Below are 15,603 nucleotides of genomic sequence, written 5' to 3' on the forward strand. Positions count from 1 at the left end.
ACGTAAGGACCCACTTTCAAACGGCAGTACCCCTGCCTACAGCTGCCAGGAAGACAAACAAAACGCCTCCAACCTCCCGTTGGAGGCGGGATCATCTTTGAAAGGCCAAGCTGGGATCTACAAAGCACAAGAGAATTTCATTACCAGTCTATAAAAAGGCACTCTGGAAGAAAACCCTCCATACTAGCGGCCATGGCCAACCGCATCCAGATGTGTCGTGAGAACGTGCTCTGGGGGATTAGGCAAGACCCAACAGCACCACCGTACAACTAACTAGCTGAGTGACTTTAGCGAGTCACTGTACTTAACCTTTCCATCCAATTTCCCTCCTCACCTGTACAGTGTGGAGAGCACAGGCTCACCCAATGGTGAGAACTCATTGCAGTACAATGAGGAGGATCTTGGAACAGGTGTGCATGTGGCCTCTCTCTGGGTCTTACTTTTTCTTTGTAGGGGGTGGAGAGGGTCTACACAACCTGGCCCCCATCTCATTTCCTAATATTTCCCACCATTACAATCACCCCAAATCTAGTAACCTCAAGCTAGTCCCAGACTCCAATACTGCCAATACCTTGATCTCAGACTTCAAGCCTCCCAAACCATGAGAAAGTCCATTTCTATTCAAAGTGCCAGACTGTGGCACTTTGTTATGGCAGCCCAAGCAAATTAATGTAAATCCCATATAGAACTTTTTAATTATTTTTTATGGCATTGCATAATTCGCATTACTGGCCAACTTGGAGGCGGTGTTCTGTATATTTGGTTTTTGTTTTTTACTTAGCCATGTATCAAGGACCAGACTCCAGATAAGTACATAGAAATCTAATTTTTAAAAGGTTGATGTTCCCAAAAGGCGGGGATTGGAACTTATTCAACCTTACTCCAGGCCTGACGGACTTTCCAACAGCTTCCGGGTTTTTGCCACCACAAACATGTGACAATAACATCCTGTTCTCATGGTCTTACATTTTAGGGCTTTCATTTCTGCAGGAGATTGCAGGATCAAAGGGAATGTGTGTTTCCACATGTTAATAGATCCTTACAGGTTACATTCCCAAGAAACTTTGGCAATTCGTAGGGACCCAAATGTTAACTCCTGGCCCAGCAAACGAAATACAGTATCAGAAAAGACTTTCCTCCCCTTTGGTAGTTAGCGAGTGAGCCTGCTGTCTGGAGAGAAGAGCGCCTCCTCTGAGGTCAGCTGGTCAGGTTTCTGGACAGCATGGAAGCAGGCTGACGGGTCCTGATTCTCAGCTGAATGCCCACCGCAGGTCACTCAACCTTGCTGAGCCTGGTTCCTTGTCCATAAAGGACCCAATTATTGCCCAGCTCACTCCGCAAGCACTTGGCTGGAGAGGGCAGATACGGAAGGGCCATGTCCTGTATTAGGAAAAATCATCCAGCCCCCTGAGTTGGTCTGCCTGGCCAGACGGTTCTAGAGGCCTGCAGAGGCCATGTCTTGGTCCCCACTGAGGGCTTGGCACTGTAGGGGCTGGGCCCTCTCTTTCCTTCCCACCCCACTCCCTGGGCACATCCTGACCTTCTTGCAAGACCTAGGTCCTTCTGAGTCCTCCTGAGTCCTTCCCTTCTCCTGCCCCCTCTCCACCTGCCCCTCCTGAAATCCTCCTGAAACCTGGGCTCCCTCCATGAACATGGGTTTATACATACAAGCAAAACTGCTCTTCTCCTGGTTACAAAGTTAGAGATTCTGCCTCATTAGTTCAGCAAAATAATAATAAGCGCTCATCATTGTTGCATGCTTAGCAGGTGCCGAACGCTATGCTAAGCTCTTGAGCTTGGCGTGAATTTCTTATGTGCTCCCCACAATAACATAACCATTGATAACATATTTCACAGTCTTAGCACCAGGCTTGGGGTCCTTTACCTCCTGCTGCTTTGGTTAACATGCTGTGAATTTCACCAGCCCCCAGACCTGCTAAGCCCAGGCATCCATGTGCCTGGGGACTCACCTTGGTCCACATGGTGGGCCTGATGTTCCTGTTGACCAGGGGGCTCACTCCTTCTGTCCAGGTGGTTCCTCTCTGGCTCCCAAGTTCCAAACAGAATCAGTCAGCCATAGGTTCAACCATATCAGCAAAACATCCTGTGCCCGCTCACCTGTGCGTTGATTCAGCCATCACCAAGAGCGCCAACTACGTGTTGGGTGCTGGGGAAGCAGAGGTAGAGTTAAGCCAGGACCTGTCCCCAAAGGTGTCCAGAGATGTGGGCGATCAGAGCTTCAGGAGCTCAGAGGGGCCCTGGTCTCGCCCCAGAGCAGTCAGGGAAATCTTCCAAGGAAAGTGAGGCTCAAGAGACAAGGTAATGGGAACGTTGTTCTTGGAAGAGATGTGGTAAGAACAAAGGCCCAGAGATCCTCAGGAGAGGCCTGTGTCCACTTGGCTGCCCAGGACACACTACAAAGCCCTAAAGCTCTGAGAAGGGTGCTCTGATTCCTTGGTCCCGAACACTTCCCGCTCCTGGAGCCTGGAATTAGAATTACGGTCACGGCTGCGTCTGACATCTGCTCCAGCCAATTCATTATCATTAGGAAATGAATCCCTAATGAATTTCTGCCGCCATTAAGTCTGATTTACAGTAACGGTAATCACCCTTGGAAGCACACGCTTTATCCCTTTAATTAATAATCCCCACTTATCAGCAAACCTAATGATCATGGGACAAAAAATGGAAGAAAGCCTCCCAGCTCCAGCCTGGATTCCCCATGGCACCTTTGGGAAGGGGCGAAGGGGTCAGGTCCCTGGAGAGGGCCTGGGAGTCATGCTGCCAACCTGTGAGGGCATTCACGACCCCGATCCTCAAGCTGAAACTTTGCAGTCCTCCAGACAGTTGTGCTTGAACCCCAAGGTCTGAAGGTCTCAGCCAGCTTTCACCAGCCAGGCTCCTCATTTCTCTGCAGACTCACCCTTGCTGGGAAATATTCCTGCTGCATTCAGGGCTCCTGCCTAGACTTAAACAAATCTGAACCCCCTTTTCAAAACCTTGCAGGGGTACATGTGTGTGTCAAGGACAGTGCCCCAGCTCTCTGCACTCCCATTCCCCCTAAAAAGTCCCCCTGTACCTTCTGGCACAACTGGCACCCCTGCTCACTCTCTTCCTCTCCCAGATACTCTGGGCAGTCTTGTGCCACCTATTAGCCCTCTTCTGAAATGACCTTCCTTATTGTCACCTCACACATGCCTAGAGCCCTTCCCCCATCCCTTGGCTACGACCGGAAGCAGTGTGTACCCAAAGGATCTGTCTGGGCATCTGGGGAAGCAGGTGGACAAGTCAGTGAGTAGTTTGAACCTAACACAAGAAGGAGCCACCATCAACATATGTGACCTACAGAGGGGACAGAGGGGAAGAGCCGGAGAACCTCTAAGATATATTAAGCATTCACAGGTGCTGGACTTATATAGTATCTCTTGGAAATGTCACATCAGCGATGAGAGGTAAGTATCCTTACCCCCATTGTACAGTGAGAAGACTGAGGTTTGAGGACTTCCAATAAGCCTGAGGTTATATAGAATCTGTGAGTGGCAGAGCTGGGTCATGGTCCCTGAGTGTCTGTAACAAGGTGCACCCTTGTGACAGTACCAGATGGAATTTTAAGATAGTACTGTATCCCCCCGCCTATAGTCCCTTTTTCTCCCCAGCCCCCAAATAAACATCAAAATGACATGTCCTGAAATACTCCAGTTACGGCGAAGAAAGAGAATAGTCAGACCTATGGGTCATTCTCCTCCTTAAAACCCTGATTCAGGCCTTCCTTCAATTTCAGGAGGGTCTCCAAGTTCCTTAAGGCAGCATCTGCCCTGTCCCTCCTGCTGACCCTGCCCACTTCTCTGGATCACTCTCGTGATGCTCTCGACCACGATGCGGTCTAGCAATGCCCCACCCAGGTGGGCATACAGACGTGCACACACTGCATCGTTTCTAAGCTTGGGGACAGTGCTCACTGGTGCCCCCTTTCTTTCACCCGCCCTTGCTCCAGTTCCCCCTAAGCATGCCCTTCTAAGAAGCGCTCTCTGGCCTTCCTAGACTGTGCATGGAGGTGGTCCTCCATGGGCTTCCACAGCCCTGTGCCGACCCCATGGTGCTAAACTCAGCCACTGTTCTCCACCGACCTCCCAGGACAGTGGGTGTGCCCCCTGGCTTTCTCCCTGCTGGTACGAGATGGTGGGCAAATGATCTGGACCTCTCCATACCTCTGGTGTCCCATCTGTGAGTGGGGACCCTGTTAGGATTATGTGGGCACACAGGGCACTGAGAACAGGGCCCCACATGCACCTGGTTGAAAGCTCACTATTTTTTATGACTCTGTACCCCCACTAATGTTCTCCTTAGATCCCTGTGCCCAGCACAGTGATTGAGACCTAGTAGGCACTCAATAAATACTTGAGCTGAATTACCTCCACAAAATGGAAACAGAGCTTGGCTCACAGAGGAGGCAATCACTCGTATTACATATTAGGCGATTTTTCCAGAGTGCATCATGCCAAATATTGTACATTCTTTATTATAGCAAGGGGGAGTGATGTTCATTAAAGGCCAGCACAGTTTCATTAGAAAACCTTACTTAAAAAAAAAAAAAGAAAGAAAGAAAGAAAAAAAAAAGAAACCCTTACTTTCAGAATTTTATAACTCAGCCACAAAAATTCACTCCAGGCAAAATGCTAACTTTCGTCTGGAAGTAAATGGGTTTATTTTATAAATTTTTATGCATTTTCCACACATAAACAAATGGCCAGATAAACCATTCTTTAAGGGAAGGATTGCAAGAGGAAAACTTGATATTCTGGCATATAAAAGACAAAGACTCAAAAAGACTAGCAAGGCGGGGTGGAGAGGCTCGGGTTTGCTTGGCCAGGAAGGTGTCCTTTGCTGGGCGTTTACATAGGATCTTTCCTCTGAGTCTTTTCAAATGCTCCTTGCATTATAATGACCGCTTCTAGGAGGGCTTCATTGGGCCAGCTGTTTTTCTAAGTGTTTTACTTGTATTAACTAATTCCCTAAAATATATCTCCTTCTGAAGGAGGAGTGTATTGGTTGAATAAGTGGTCCCCAAAAGGTACGTCCACCCAGAACCTCCAAATGTGACTTTATTTCGGAAATAGGGACTTCGTAGATGCAATCAAGTTCAGTCAAGGCTGTATTAGATTAGCATGGGGTTGGGTATGGGGACACACGAAGGAGAGAAGGCCCCGCGATGGCGAAGGCAGAGGCTGGAGGGATGCTGAGGATTCCCAGACGCTGGGAGAGGCCGGGCAGAATTATCTGGAAACTTCAGAGGGATCACGGCTCTGTGGACACCTTGATTTGGGACTTCTCTCTTCCAGAACGGCAGGGGAAGAAATGTCTGTTGTTTAAGGCAGCCAGGTTTTTGGTTAATTTGTAACGGCAGCCCTGGGAACTCAAGGAGGACAGAGGTCAGGAAACGTGCCTAGTGCATTCACCGAGTAGGCAAAGCTGAGGTTTAAGGACCGGCAGTGGGCTCCTAGGGCGGACGTAAGCAATATTTGGGGCACTCTCAACCATAAGCGACATGTTTTCCAATGACTTCATCTCTTAATACCTCCCCAGGATCCCACAGGAAAAAATAGGGGAACAAGCACCCCCCTCCAAACTGTACACTTCAGGACGTGTAATTCATCATCCTGAGTTCTATCCAGTCGCCTAAAAACTATCTCTCCTTTGTTTCTACAACACTATTAGGAGATCTGATTAGGTTAACAATAGAGAGCCTTCCGCACATTCGACATCTAGGAAAACAGAAGTCACAGGAAAAAGTCATTTCATCCCAACCCATCCAGGGCTGGAGCCCTGCCCTTCAGCCTCCGCCAAGTGAACCTCCACCCTCTGACCTCACTCTCGGACGGGGTGTTCACGGAAGAGGTACCGGCCACAGGACAGCCATTTCGAATGCTGCTCTCGGTCCACAATTGTGGGTGTGGAAGGATGTGTACAATACGTCATAAAGTGAAAAGGCAGCTTCCAAGACGCTGTGGTTTGCACCCATCTTCTCATAAAATACAAGCCTATATACAGACAAAGAGAAGCATGCATGAGAAGGGCAGGAAGGAAAGAGAGTCACAAGGCTAAGAATGAGTAGGGATGATGCCATTCAGGGTCGTTTTGCTACTTTGTGCCTTTACTCACTGTTTGAGTTGTTTTCAATGAATATCTATTAATTTTATAGTTAGAAAAAAAGCCCCCTCATATCCAGGAAGGGTTGGAAGCCTGCAAACTCCAGGGTACTGTGTGGGACTTCTCCCCTGCAGGCCGGGCCCCGGAAGCTCCTGGGTCAGGGGGGTCTTGCGCAGCAGAACCCCAGTGGAAGAAAAGCTTCTGTTCCATGAGTGGGTGGCCCGGATCCCCAAGAGGAGCCATCAGCCACTCCCTGCCCGGCTCATGTAGCAGTCCCATGTCGGCAGCCCATTCCTATCCAAAATGCAGAGAAGTTTCTCCAAGTTAATTTGAACTGCCTGCCCTGGAGAAGCAACAGGAAAATGAAAAAATCAAAAATGGTCTACTAAAATCCAACAGGGACGGAGCATTTACATTGAGGGGACAGGCGCACCAGAGGGGATTCTGGTCAAACTGTGTGAGCGATTCACAACAGAGAAATGGTGCTGGGCAGTGACCTTCCAGAGGTGGAAAGGCCCAGTGCTTACTCAAGACTGTGCTCCTTTCCAGGGGACTGTTGCGGCAAATGACCGCAAGTCAGGTGCCTGAAAACAAGGGCCATTTATGCTCTCATAGGTCAGGAGGCCAGACATAAGAAATCAAGGTGTCATCACAGCCATACTTCCTCCCAAAATTCTAGGAGAAGATCCTTCCAGGCCTCCTCCGGCTTCTGGCGGCCCCTGGCATTCCTTAGATTGTGGCCACATCACTCCATCTGTCCACCATCTTCCCATAACACAGCCTTCTTCTCCCTGAACATCTGGGTGTCCTCTTCTTACCAGGACAGTGTCATTGGATTTTGGGTCCACCTTAATCCAGTATGAGTTTAACTTAACTACCTCGGCCAAGGTCCTACTTCTAAACAAGGACATGTTTTAGGTTCCAGGAGAACGTGAATGTGTAGGGTATACTATTCAAATCAATACAGTGGCATCCCCAAGTTCCTGGGACCATGGCTGCTCTCAGCACACACTGAGATGGCCCATCCCAAGTCCCACAACTTCACAGGAACTGGCATCTCACACAACCGTCCCTTTGAGCAACTGGTCACCCATTCAACAGTCAACAACCATCTATGGAATATGGCCAAAGAACAGCCTGGAGGAATTGGGGTTAGACCCCTGCATTCACATGTACTCACTGAGATGGCTGCTGTCATGTGTCAACTTGACTGGGCCACAGGGGGCCCAGATATTTGCATCTGTCCATGAGGGGTTTTGTGGGTGAAAGTGACACTTGAGACAGTACACTGAGGACAGCAGGGGGACCTTCCCAGTGGATGTGGGATACATGAAATCCAATGAGGGTCTGAAGGATACAAAAGGCTGAGTAAGAAAGAATTCTTTCGTTCTTCCTCATGGTATTCAAGCTGTAACATGGGTCTTCTGCCTTTGGACTTGGACTCAGGTGGAAACTTACACCATTAGCTCTCCTGGTTCTCAGGTTTTCAGATGTGGACTGGAAATACACCAGGAGGTCTCCTGGGTCTGGACTTCTCAGAGTCCATAACTGGGTGAGCCAATCCATATCTCTAGAGAGATATCTTTGGATACACAGATGGATAGATAGATCATATTACTTCTGTTTCTCTGGAGAACCCTAATACACTCCAACATGAGGGAGACAGCCAAAGACCCTGACAATCTCTCTTTGTCAGAGAACAATGGCTAAAAACAAGATTTAAAAGAGAGGGAAGAAGAGAGAAAAAACCTATACAAAATTCAGACATAGTAAGTCTTGCTTGCACATTTTTGAGGTAAAGTGATTGGCTGTTTTCTAACAAAGAAAGTCCTGGGGCACCATAATGGCTCAGTCCTTTAGGTGTCCAACATGTTTTTGGCTCAGGTCATGGTCTCAGGGTTGTGGGATCGAGCCCCTCGTTGGGCTCCATACTGGGCCTGGAGCCTGCTTAAGATTCTCTCCATCCTTCTCCCTCAGCTGCCCTCCTCCCAAAAAGGAAGCCAGTCCCAGCCATCTAGGCCTAAGTAGACAGACGAGGGGTGCCCAGCAAACCACCACATCAGCTGGGCTCTGGAGGTCTGGCTGGGAAGCACAGGCATTGGGCTGTCCTGCTTGTGGCCTCCTGCTCCGTACCTTCTGCCCACAATGGGTGAGCACGTTCTTCTCGCACCAGCTTCTACTCGATGATGGGCCAGGTGTTTGGACATCACAGCACAGCCACCTCGGGTGCTTACCTTCTCGCATCTGCCTGACATGCTCCCCCACTGCCCTCTTGTCCCAGGTGAACAGCGTTAGGAGACCAAGTCCTCCTCTACACCCTCACATCCTGGGAGATGTGTGGGGGAAGCAGAGTGCCCTTTGGCTCCAGACTGAGCCGGCCCTGAGCCCCTGCAGTTGGGGGAGAAATCCCTGAGAAGTGACCTTGGATGAGATTAGCACATAGGTGACCGAGGCGTCCCGGCTGGAAGTCTCGGGTCCAGGGAAAGCTGTCAGAGCAAGTGTGCAGGAAGCCTGCTACGGGGGACAGGGATAGAATCGGGACTGGATGGGAAACTGAATTGCCATGCGGGCCCACCATGGCTTCAGACAACCCTGGGGGGCTGCTTTTGGAGCTGGGACTGCCCCTCAGCCATACCTGCAGGGCTTGGATGCCCCCACCTAGACCCATCAGATGCAGGCAACCCCGGGAAGGGCTGTGACCTTAGGTGAGGTAGCCCTCCTCTCTAAAGGGGCTGACAGTGTGCTGATAGCAGCTGGGGCCGCAGGCTTTCACTGAGGTGGGGGAGGGGTCAGGAGGCCCATCAGTGTCCATCCTGCTCTTACTAGCTGTGGGTCTTGGGCAGGTTATCCAACCTCTCTGAGCCCAGTTTCCCCAAGTGAACATCATTTACCCACCTCAAAGGGATGTAGAGAGGATAAATCTAAAAAAAAAAAAAAAAATATGGAAAATGACTTCAGTCTAATGGGACCTCACCAATGGAATAATTTCTCTCACCTCTGCCTGGACCTAAAATGAAGCTGCAGACAGGCCCAGTTGTGCTAGTGTATCAGAATAATATTAGTAGCAGCAAAAGCTTCGGACCTGGTGCCGTTCTAAGCACTTTCCACATATTAGCACATTTGATCCTCAGAACAACCCTGGGAAGCAGGTCTATTATTCCCCCCTTTCACAGACAAGGAAACTGAGGCTCACGGGCTCTCAGTAACTTGCTGACAGTTTGCAAGAGCAAGAGGAAACTTACTTTGAAGGTTTTTCTTTCAAGTGAAGGAACCTAGACTAAAGCACCTCTGACTCAGAAGAATAAAAGCCAGACATCCATGAGAATATATAAAGAATATATAAAGCCATTAGAAGTCAGTAACAACAACAACAACAACAAAAAGCCCTAATTTAAAAATGAGCAATGAGGGGCGCCTGGGTGGCTCAGTGGTTTGGGCTGCTGCCTTCGGCTCGGGTCATGATCTCAGGGTCCTGGGATCGAGCCCCGCATCAGGCTCCCTGCTCCGCAGGAAGCCTGCTTCCCTCTCTCTCTCTCTCTCTCTGCCTGCCTCTCTGCCTACTTGTGATCTCTGTCTGTCAAATAAATAAATAAAATCTTTAAAAAAAAATAAAAATAAAAATAAAAATGAGCAATGAGGCGGACACCTAGGTGGCTCAGTGGGTTCATTGTCCAACTCTTGATTTCGGCTCAGGTCTCGTTCTTGGGGTCCTGGGATCAAGTCCTGCATCGGGCTCTGTGCTCAGTGGGGAGTCTGCTTGATGTTCTCTCTCCCTCCCTCTGCCCCTCCACCCACTCACTCATACTCGTGCTCTTGAGCTCTCTCTCGAATAAATAAATAAATCTTTAAAAAATTACCAAAAAATGAGCAAAGGACTTGAATAGATATTTCTCTAGATATTTCTCCAAAGAAGATCTACAAAACCCCAACAAAAATATGAAAATAGACACAGCATTATTAGTTATCAGTGACATGTGAATCCAAACCTCAATGTGATACTACTTCCCACCCACTGAGGATGGCTTTGAGTCTTAAAAAGTAGGAAATAGCAAGCGTTGGTGAGGACGAGGGGAAATCAGAGCCCTCATACGCTGACAGTGGGAATGCAAAATGGCACAACATGGTTGCGATAAACAGTTTAACAGTTCTTTGAAAGTTAAGTGTTGAATCCCTTTCGGACTCAGCAATTCCACATTCCCAGGTGTATACCCCAAAGAACTGGAAACCAACAAGAATTGTTCCAACAAAATGTTGCATGTGCCTATTTACAGCAGCACTCTTCACAATAGTCAAAAGATGGAAAAACCCATGTTTCTTTCAACAGGTGAACAGATAAACAAAATGCTTTCTGCCCATAGTGGGAGCATGAGCCACAAAAAGGAATGTTGTACTCACAAAGAGCATGTACTGTTTGATTCCACGTATACAAAACATCCAGGATAGGTAAATCCATGGAGATAGGAAACAGATGAGCCGTTTCCCGGTACTAGAGGACAGGGAATGGGGAAAGGCTGCTTGATGGGTATAAGGTTTCCTGGGGGCGTGGTGAAATGTGCCGGAACTAGCTGGAGGTCGAGCTTGCACAGCACCAAAAGGATTGAATGTCACTGAACTATACATTTAAGATAGCTAACTTTATTAAGTAAGTTACTTAATGAAAAAATTAAAGTCAAGCAGCAGATGCCAACTCTAGCTCTGACTCCTGGAGCTCCCACTGCCACCCCATGGGGTTAGAGGCGAATTGGAGGTGCCTTGTGTGGGGGAGCATTGGGAAGTCGGGAGTTAAACTGCAGAGAGAAAAGCATCTGGCTAACCCAAAGTCTCTCAGCCAGGGCCCATCATGGTTGTCCAAGCCGTGCACTGCACAATGAGGACCCCTCAGGAGACTGCAATCTAGACTACACTCCATCCCCAAGCCATATGCCCTGAGGGTAAAGCTGCACTGGCCCAGAGCAGTATGTTTCTTAATTCTCACAGAACTACCCTCTCACCTGTGGCAGACCTTCTTGAAGCTGGCTAAACCTTCCCTGCTTCCCCCTACCAGTCCCACAGAAAGAGCTCAGGCAACCTCCAGGGTGAATAGCCTGTGTTCTGAGCCCTTTGGCCTCCTCCATCTCCCACTCTTCATGTACCCAACCAGCTGTTTCTTGCCTCAACTGCCAGCCCAACCTCCCACTGGCCCTTCGGATCTGATAAATGGCCTTGTTCTCCTGGTACAGCCCCTCCACTCACCTCCCTGCTTACCCTCTACACCTGCCCTCAGCCTTTGCCAGCCCCCTGCAACCCAGGTTCCTGCTACTGTGTCTGGATCTAGCCCAGCTCTCTGCCAGCTCCTCACTGCAGCAGGGCAGGGAGCCCACTGCTGCTGTAAGGTAACTTGCAGTCTGCCCCGGCAAAGGCAAAGTGAGGTAACGGAGGTGATCAAGGACTTTGGAAGATCATCTGGGGAAGGAGCAAGGACAGGCCAAGAGGTAGGAGCAGAATCAGGGCTCCAGAGGGTCTCAGAAACAAAGACAAAAGTTTTAAGAAGGAACACTGTAACAAATAGACAAATGAGGAAGAGAACTTATTTTCTTTTGAAAAGATGATAAAGTGTGAAGATGACTAATATAGCTGGGGTCCAGATGGGACCCTCTACAGAGCTCCTCCTCTGGACTCAGGTGATCCAGACCGACACCACCATACGTCACATGAGCACCTGAGACAAGGCAATAATTTCCCTGTGTATTTCTCATCTTCAGATGAGGCGCATCTCTAGAAATTGCTACGTACGTGGTTTCAGCAGAAAGATGGGTTCTGTCTGCAGCCCCCATTTTCCCAATTGATGTTCCCTTTTGTTCGTGCCCACTTCGTCTTTGTGTGAACACTGAGCTCTCATTGAACAACCCAAAAGAGGGATTGCATGGAGACTCAGCACAGTGGGCTGAAATGTCCCGGAGGGAATGCGCAATCATCTTCAGTGAGTAGAGGACAATGAGGAGGTGTCCTGTTACATAATTGAGGAGACAATGTCTTTTATACTCAGTCTGGTTCACTTTTCACACTAAATTAATCTCAATAAGCATCTGCTTTGAGTAAAGGAAGTTTTGTGATAATTCAACCATGACCTTTGTAAAAGTCCAGATGATTCCACGTTCGTCCCTCAGCCCTTAGTCTCCTATTGAAATGGTCCGTCTTTATTTCATGATCATCAGCATGTTAACATGAGCTGATTAATCCCATCAACCTAACTACACAGATCGGACACAGCCCAGGGCGATGACATCATTAGCTTTGGGACGTGAGTGCACTAGATCTCAGGCTGGGCTGGTCCGCTGGTCCCACAGGTCATTTGATCCAGTCTCCTTGTTTCTGAGAATTAAAAGCAGATTCGCCTTCCAGCTTATTCTCTCGCTCCAAGATCCAGGTAAACTTGTCTCAACAAGGACGTCGCGGGAACCTCATCTATGGGCCCAAGGAGCCTGCATCCCTCATGGGAGTGCTTGTGGCCAAGCCACTGGATGCTCAGTCGGGACTTAGCACCTGCTACCATCTGTGGGGCTCAGTGACCAGCATGATCTCCGGTAGATCCTCTTTATCCTCCCATATTTCTGAACGCGCTGCTCTCATGGACTGTGCCACACACTTTCTCTAGAGCAAAACCCCTAACTAATAACCTGGCCGCGTGTGCCCTGTCACCTAGCAGCCATGTCCCCCAGCTCCTGGATCACCATGACCTTTTAGAAATTTACTCTTCCCATCAGATATATGCGGTGTGGGAAGACAGTCAAGGAATTCTGCCTTCTCCTAGCCCAGCGGCTCTCCAAGTGTGATTCCGGGACCGCAGCGCCTGCCTCACCTTAGAATGTGTGAGAAATGCAAGTTCCCAGGCCCCTCTCCAGACCTGCTGACTGAGAGAGCCTGGGGCTGGAGCCCAGTGAGCAAGCTCTCACACCTGCTCTAATGCACGCCAATGCATGAGGTGGGCACGTGACCCAAAGCTGGCCACCAAATTCCCATGTACATTAGGGTCTGTCTTTGTGGTGCCCATCCTGTGGGATTTGACAAACGTATAAAGACACGCAGCCACCAATATTGTATCACACAGAGTAGTTTCGCTGTGGTAATGTGTTACAACAGTCACAGGAAACTCAAGCAGTCCCGGAGTGCAGACTGGAAAGGAGCAATGTGACAGGGCACAGGACCGGGGCCCACTAACCCCCTTATTGGGCCGGGACTCGCTTTCTGTCACTCCTTCGCCCTGCATCCCACAGGTGCTCTGATTCCTGCCCTCCCAGAGCCTGCTGTCAGCCTTCCTGTGGCCTCTGAAAGCCTCAACCATCGTCCCAGATGTCGCCTTTCTACGGAAGTGGGTCAGAGTTGGTTCCTAGTGCTTGTAACTGGAGGGCTGTGTCCCTTCCCTTCCAAAACATAGGTTTGTGGAGAGGACCCACCAACAAATGGTGATCCCTTCATATGAACAAACCGATGTAGAGAAGAAACCACGGCCCAGGGAGGACGGGGGATATGCCAAACACCAGCCAGCGTGCGCGGCAAGGTCAGAGGCAGAACACTCAGCCTGCCCAGAAGGTTCAGGAAGCTTTGTAACCACTACTCAGAGATCTCCTTTTTTTTCCATGGAAAGTTGTTAGCTTTGTGGCAGAATTGTTCCTCTATCCTGGAAACTGAAATACTTTTTTTTTTTTTAACATTTTAAGGAACATTTAACTTTTTAAAATTTTAAATTAAAATTTGGATCTGAAGACATGAACTAATTTGGCTTTCCTTTCATTTGGGATGGGGGACTGGAAAACTATAGCCTTAGGTACAGAGACGCAGTCCAATTTTCCAAATTTACACACACACACACACACACACACACACACACTCCCCAGTGTCACAAGATGAAGTTGGGGTTGGGGGTAGAAATTCAGGAGGACAAGCAGATCGAGGACTGCCCAGGATGACCCTGTCTCCTGGCCTCACTACCTACAGGCCCTTTCAGAACGCCTCGAGCCCACTACATACACATGGCTTGGATTTCTCTTCCTCTGCCTGGCGCAGAGATTTAAACACAAATATCCTGTGAGAGGAAGTGAGTCGGTGCATACTCCCGGACTCACAGATTTGCTCCCCTTTCTCTGATTCTAGCAGGGAGTGAGGGAGTGGAAGAGGCCCACCCAGGTGTGGGGAGAAAACACTGAGCTCAGAGGCAGGAGGCTGGGCTGCAGCCACCAACTTGCTGTGTGATTAGGGGCAAACCTTTACCTTCTCTGGGCCTCCATTTTTACATTACAGAAGGAAAAACTGCATTGTACTGATAGGATATCCCACTTAACCTCTAGGTTTGCTCAGTAAGCTATTCACTGAGTGCCCACCATGGGAGGCCCAGAGGCCCAAGACACATTCTTCCAACAAGGACTCATCTCGTAAGGGGAATCTCAGCTTCAGTCTCGGTTTTATCACAGACCATCATCTTGGGGAGCCCTGTTAGGGCTGAAGTATATGACCCCCCCCCCCCCACAACTTATATGTTGAAACCCTAATTCCCAAAAGTTCAGAATGGGATTGCATTTGGAGATAGGGCCATAAAGGATGTCATCAAAGCTAAATGAGGTCACAAGGGTGGGGCCCTTATCTGGTAGCAGGGTGTCCTTATAAGAAGAGCAAGAGACACCGGAGAACTCACGCTCTCTCTAGGCACAGAGACGAAAGACCATGTGAGTATGTAACAATAAGGCAGCTGCCAAGAAGCTGGAAAAGAGGTCTCACCGGAAACCAGTCTAGATTCCAGACTTCCAAACTCCAGAGCTATGAGGAACTCGGTTCCTCAAATTAGATCCCTGGATCTTTTTCCTTTTGTCTCCAGGACTCTCGAAGAACTGAATAAAAGCACAGATGGTGGTAGACACGATTGTTGCTTGCAATTTCCCCTACCCACTGAGGAACATCCACGAGAGGGTCCTGAACCCCAGCCGCTCTCTGTACTTCCTGCCTGTCTTACTCTTGCACGGCCCTGGGTTTCTGCACTGACACGGGACAGACACTCTCCCCTCTTCATTCTCAAATATCAACATCCTTTTAAGGCAATTAGAACGATTGCATGCTTTGGGGAAAAAAAAAAAATCAAAGAATACTGGAATCTCCTCCTTACTGTCCAAACAGACCATTAACCCTTTTTCATCTGAGAACAGAGCCCACACTGAGTTAGAAATTTTCTATATGTTCCATACAAAACTTAACTCAGATTTCTTCTGCTGCTGGTGGTAGAAAAGTAGCTGGTATCAGACTAAACTTCTCACTGAGAACAGCTACGAAAACTAAAAAAAAAAAAAAAAATGTTTAAATGTTGTTTGAAGGTATGAAAAAAAAAAAATTCCATGCAGGCCAGACTTGAGGGATCAAGACTGAGAGAAATACACTTAAGTGTGTGTTGCATTCTCAGCTGGTTTGAGCTCTCAGTGTAGGTCACAGAGT

The sequence above is a fragment of the Mustela nigripes genome, chromosome 1 (genome assembly GCF_022355385.1).
Source record: "Mustela nigripes isolate SB6536 chromosome 1, MUSNIG.SB6536, whole genome shotgun sequence".
Classification (NCBI taxonomy): domain Eukaryota; kingdom Metazoa; phylum Chordata; class Mammalia; order Carnivora; family Mustelidae; genus Mustela; species Mustela nigripes.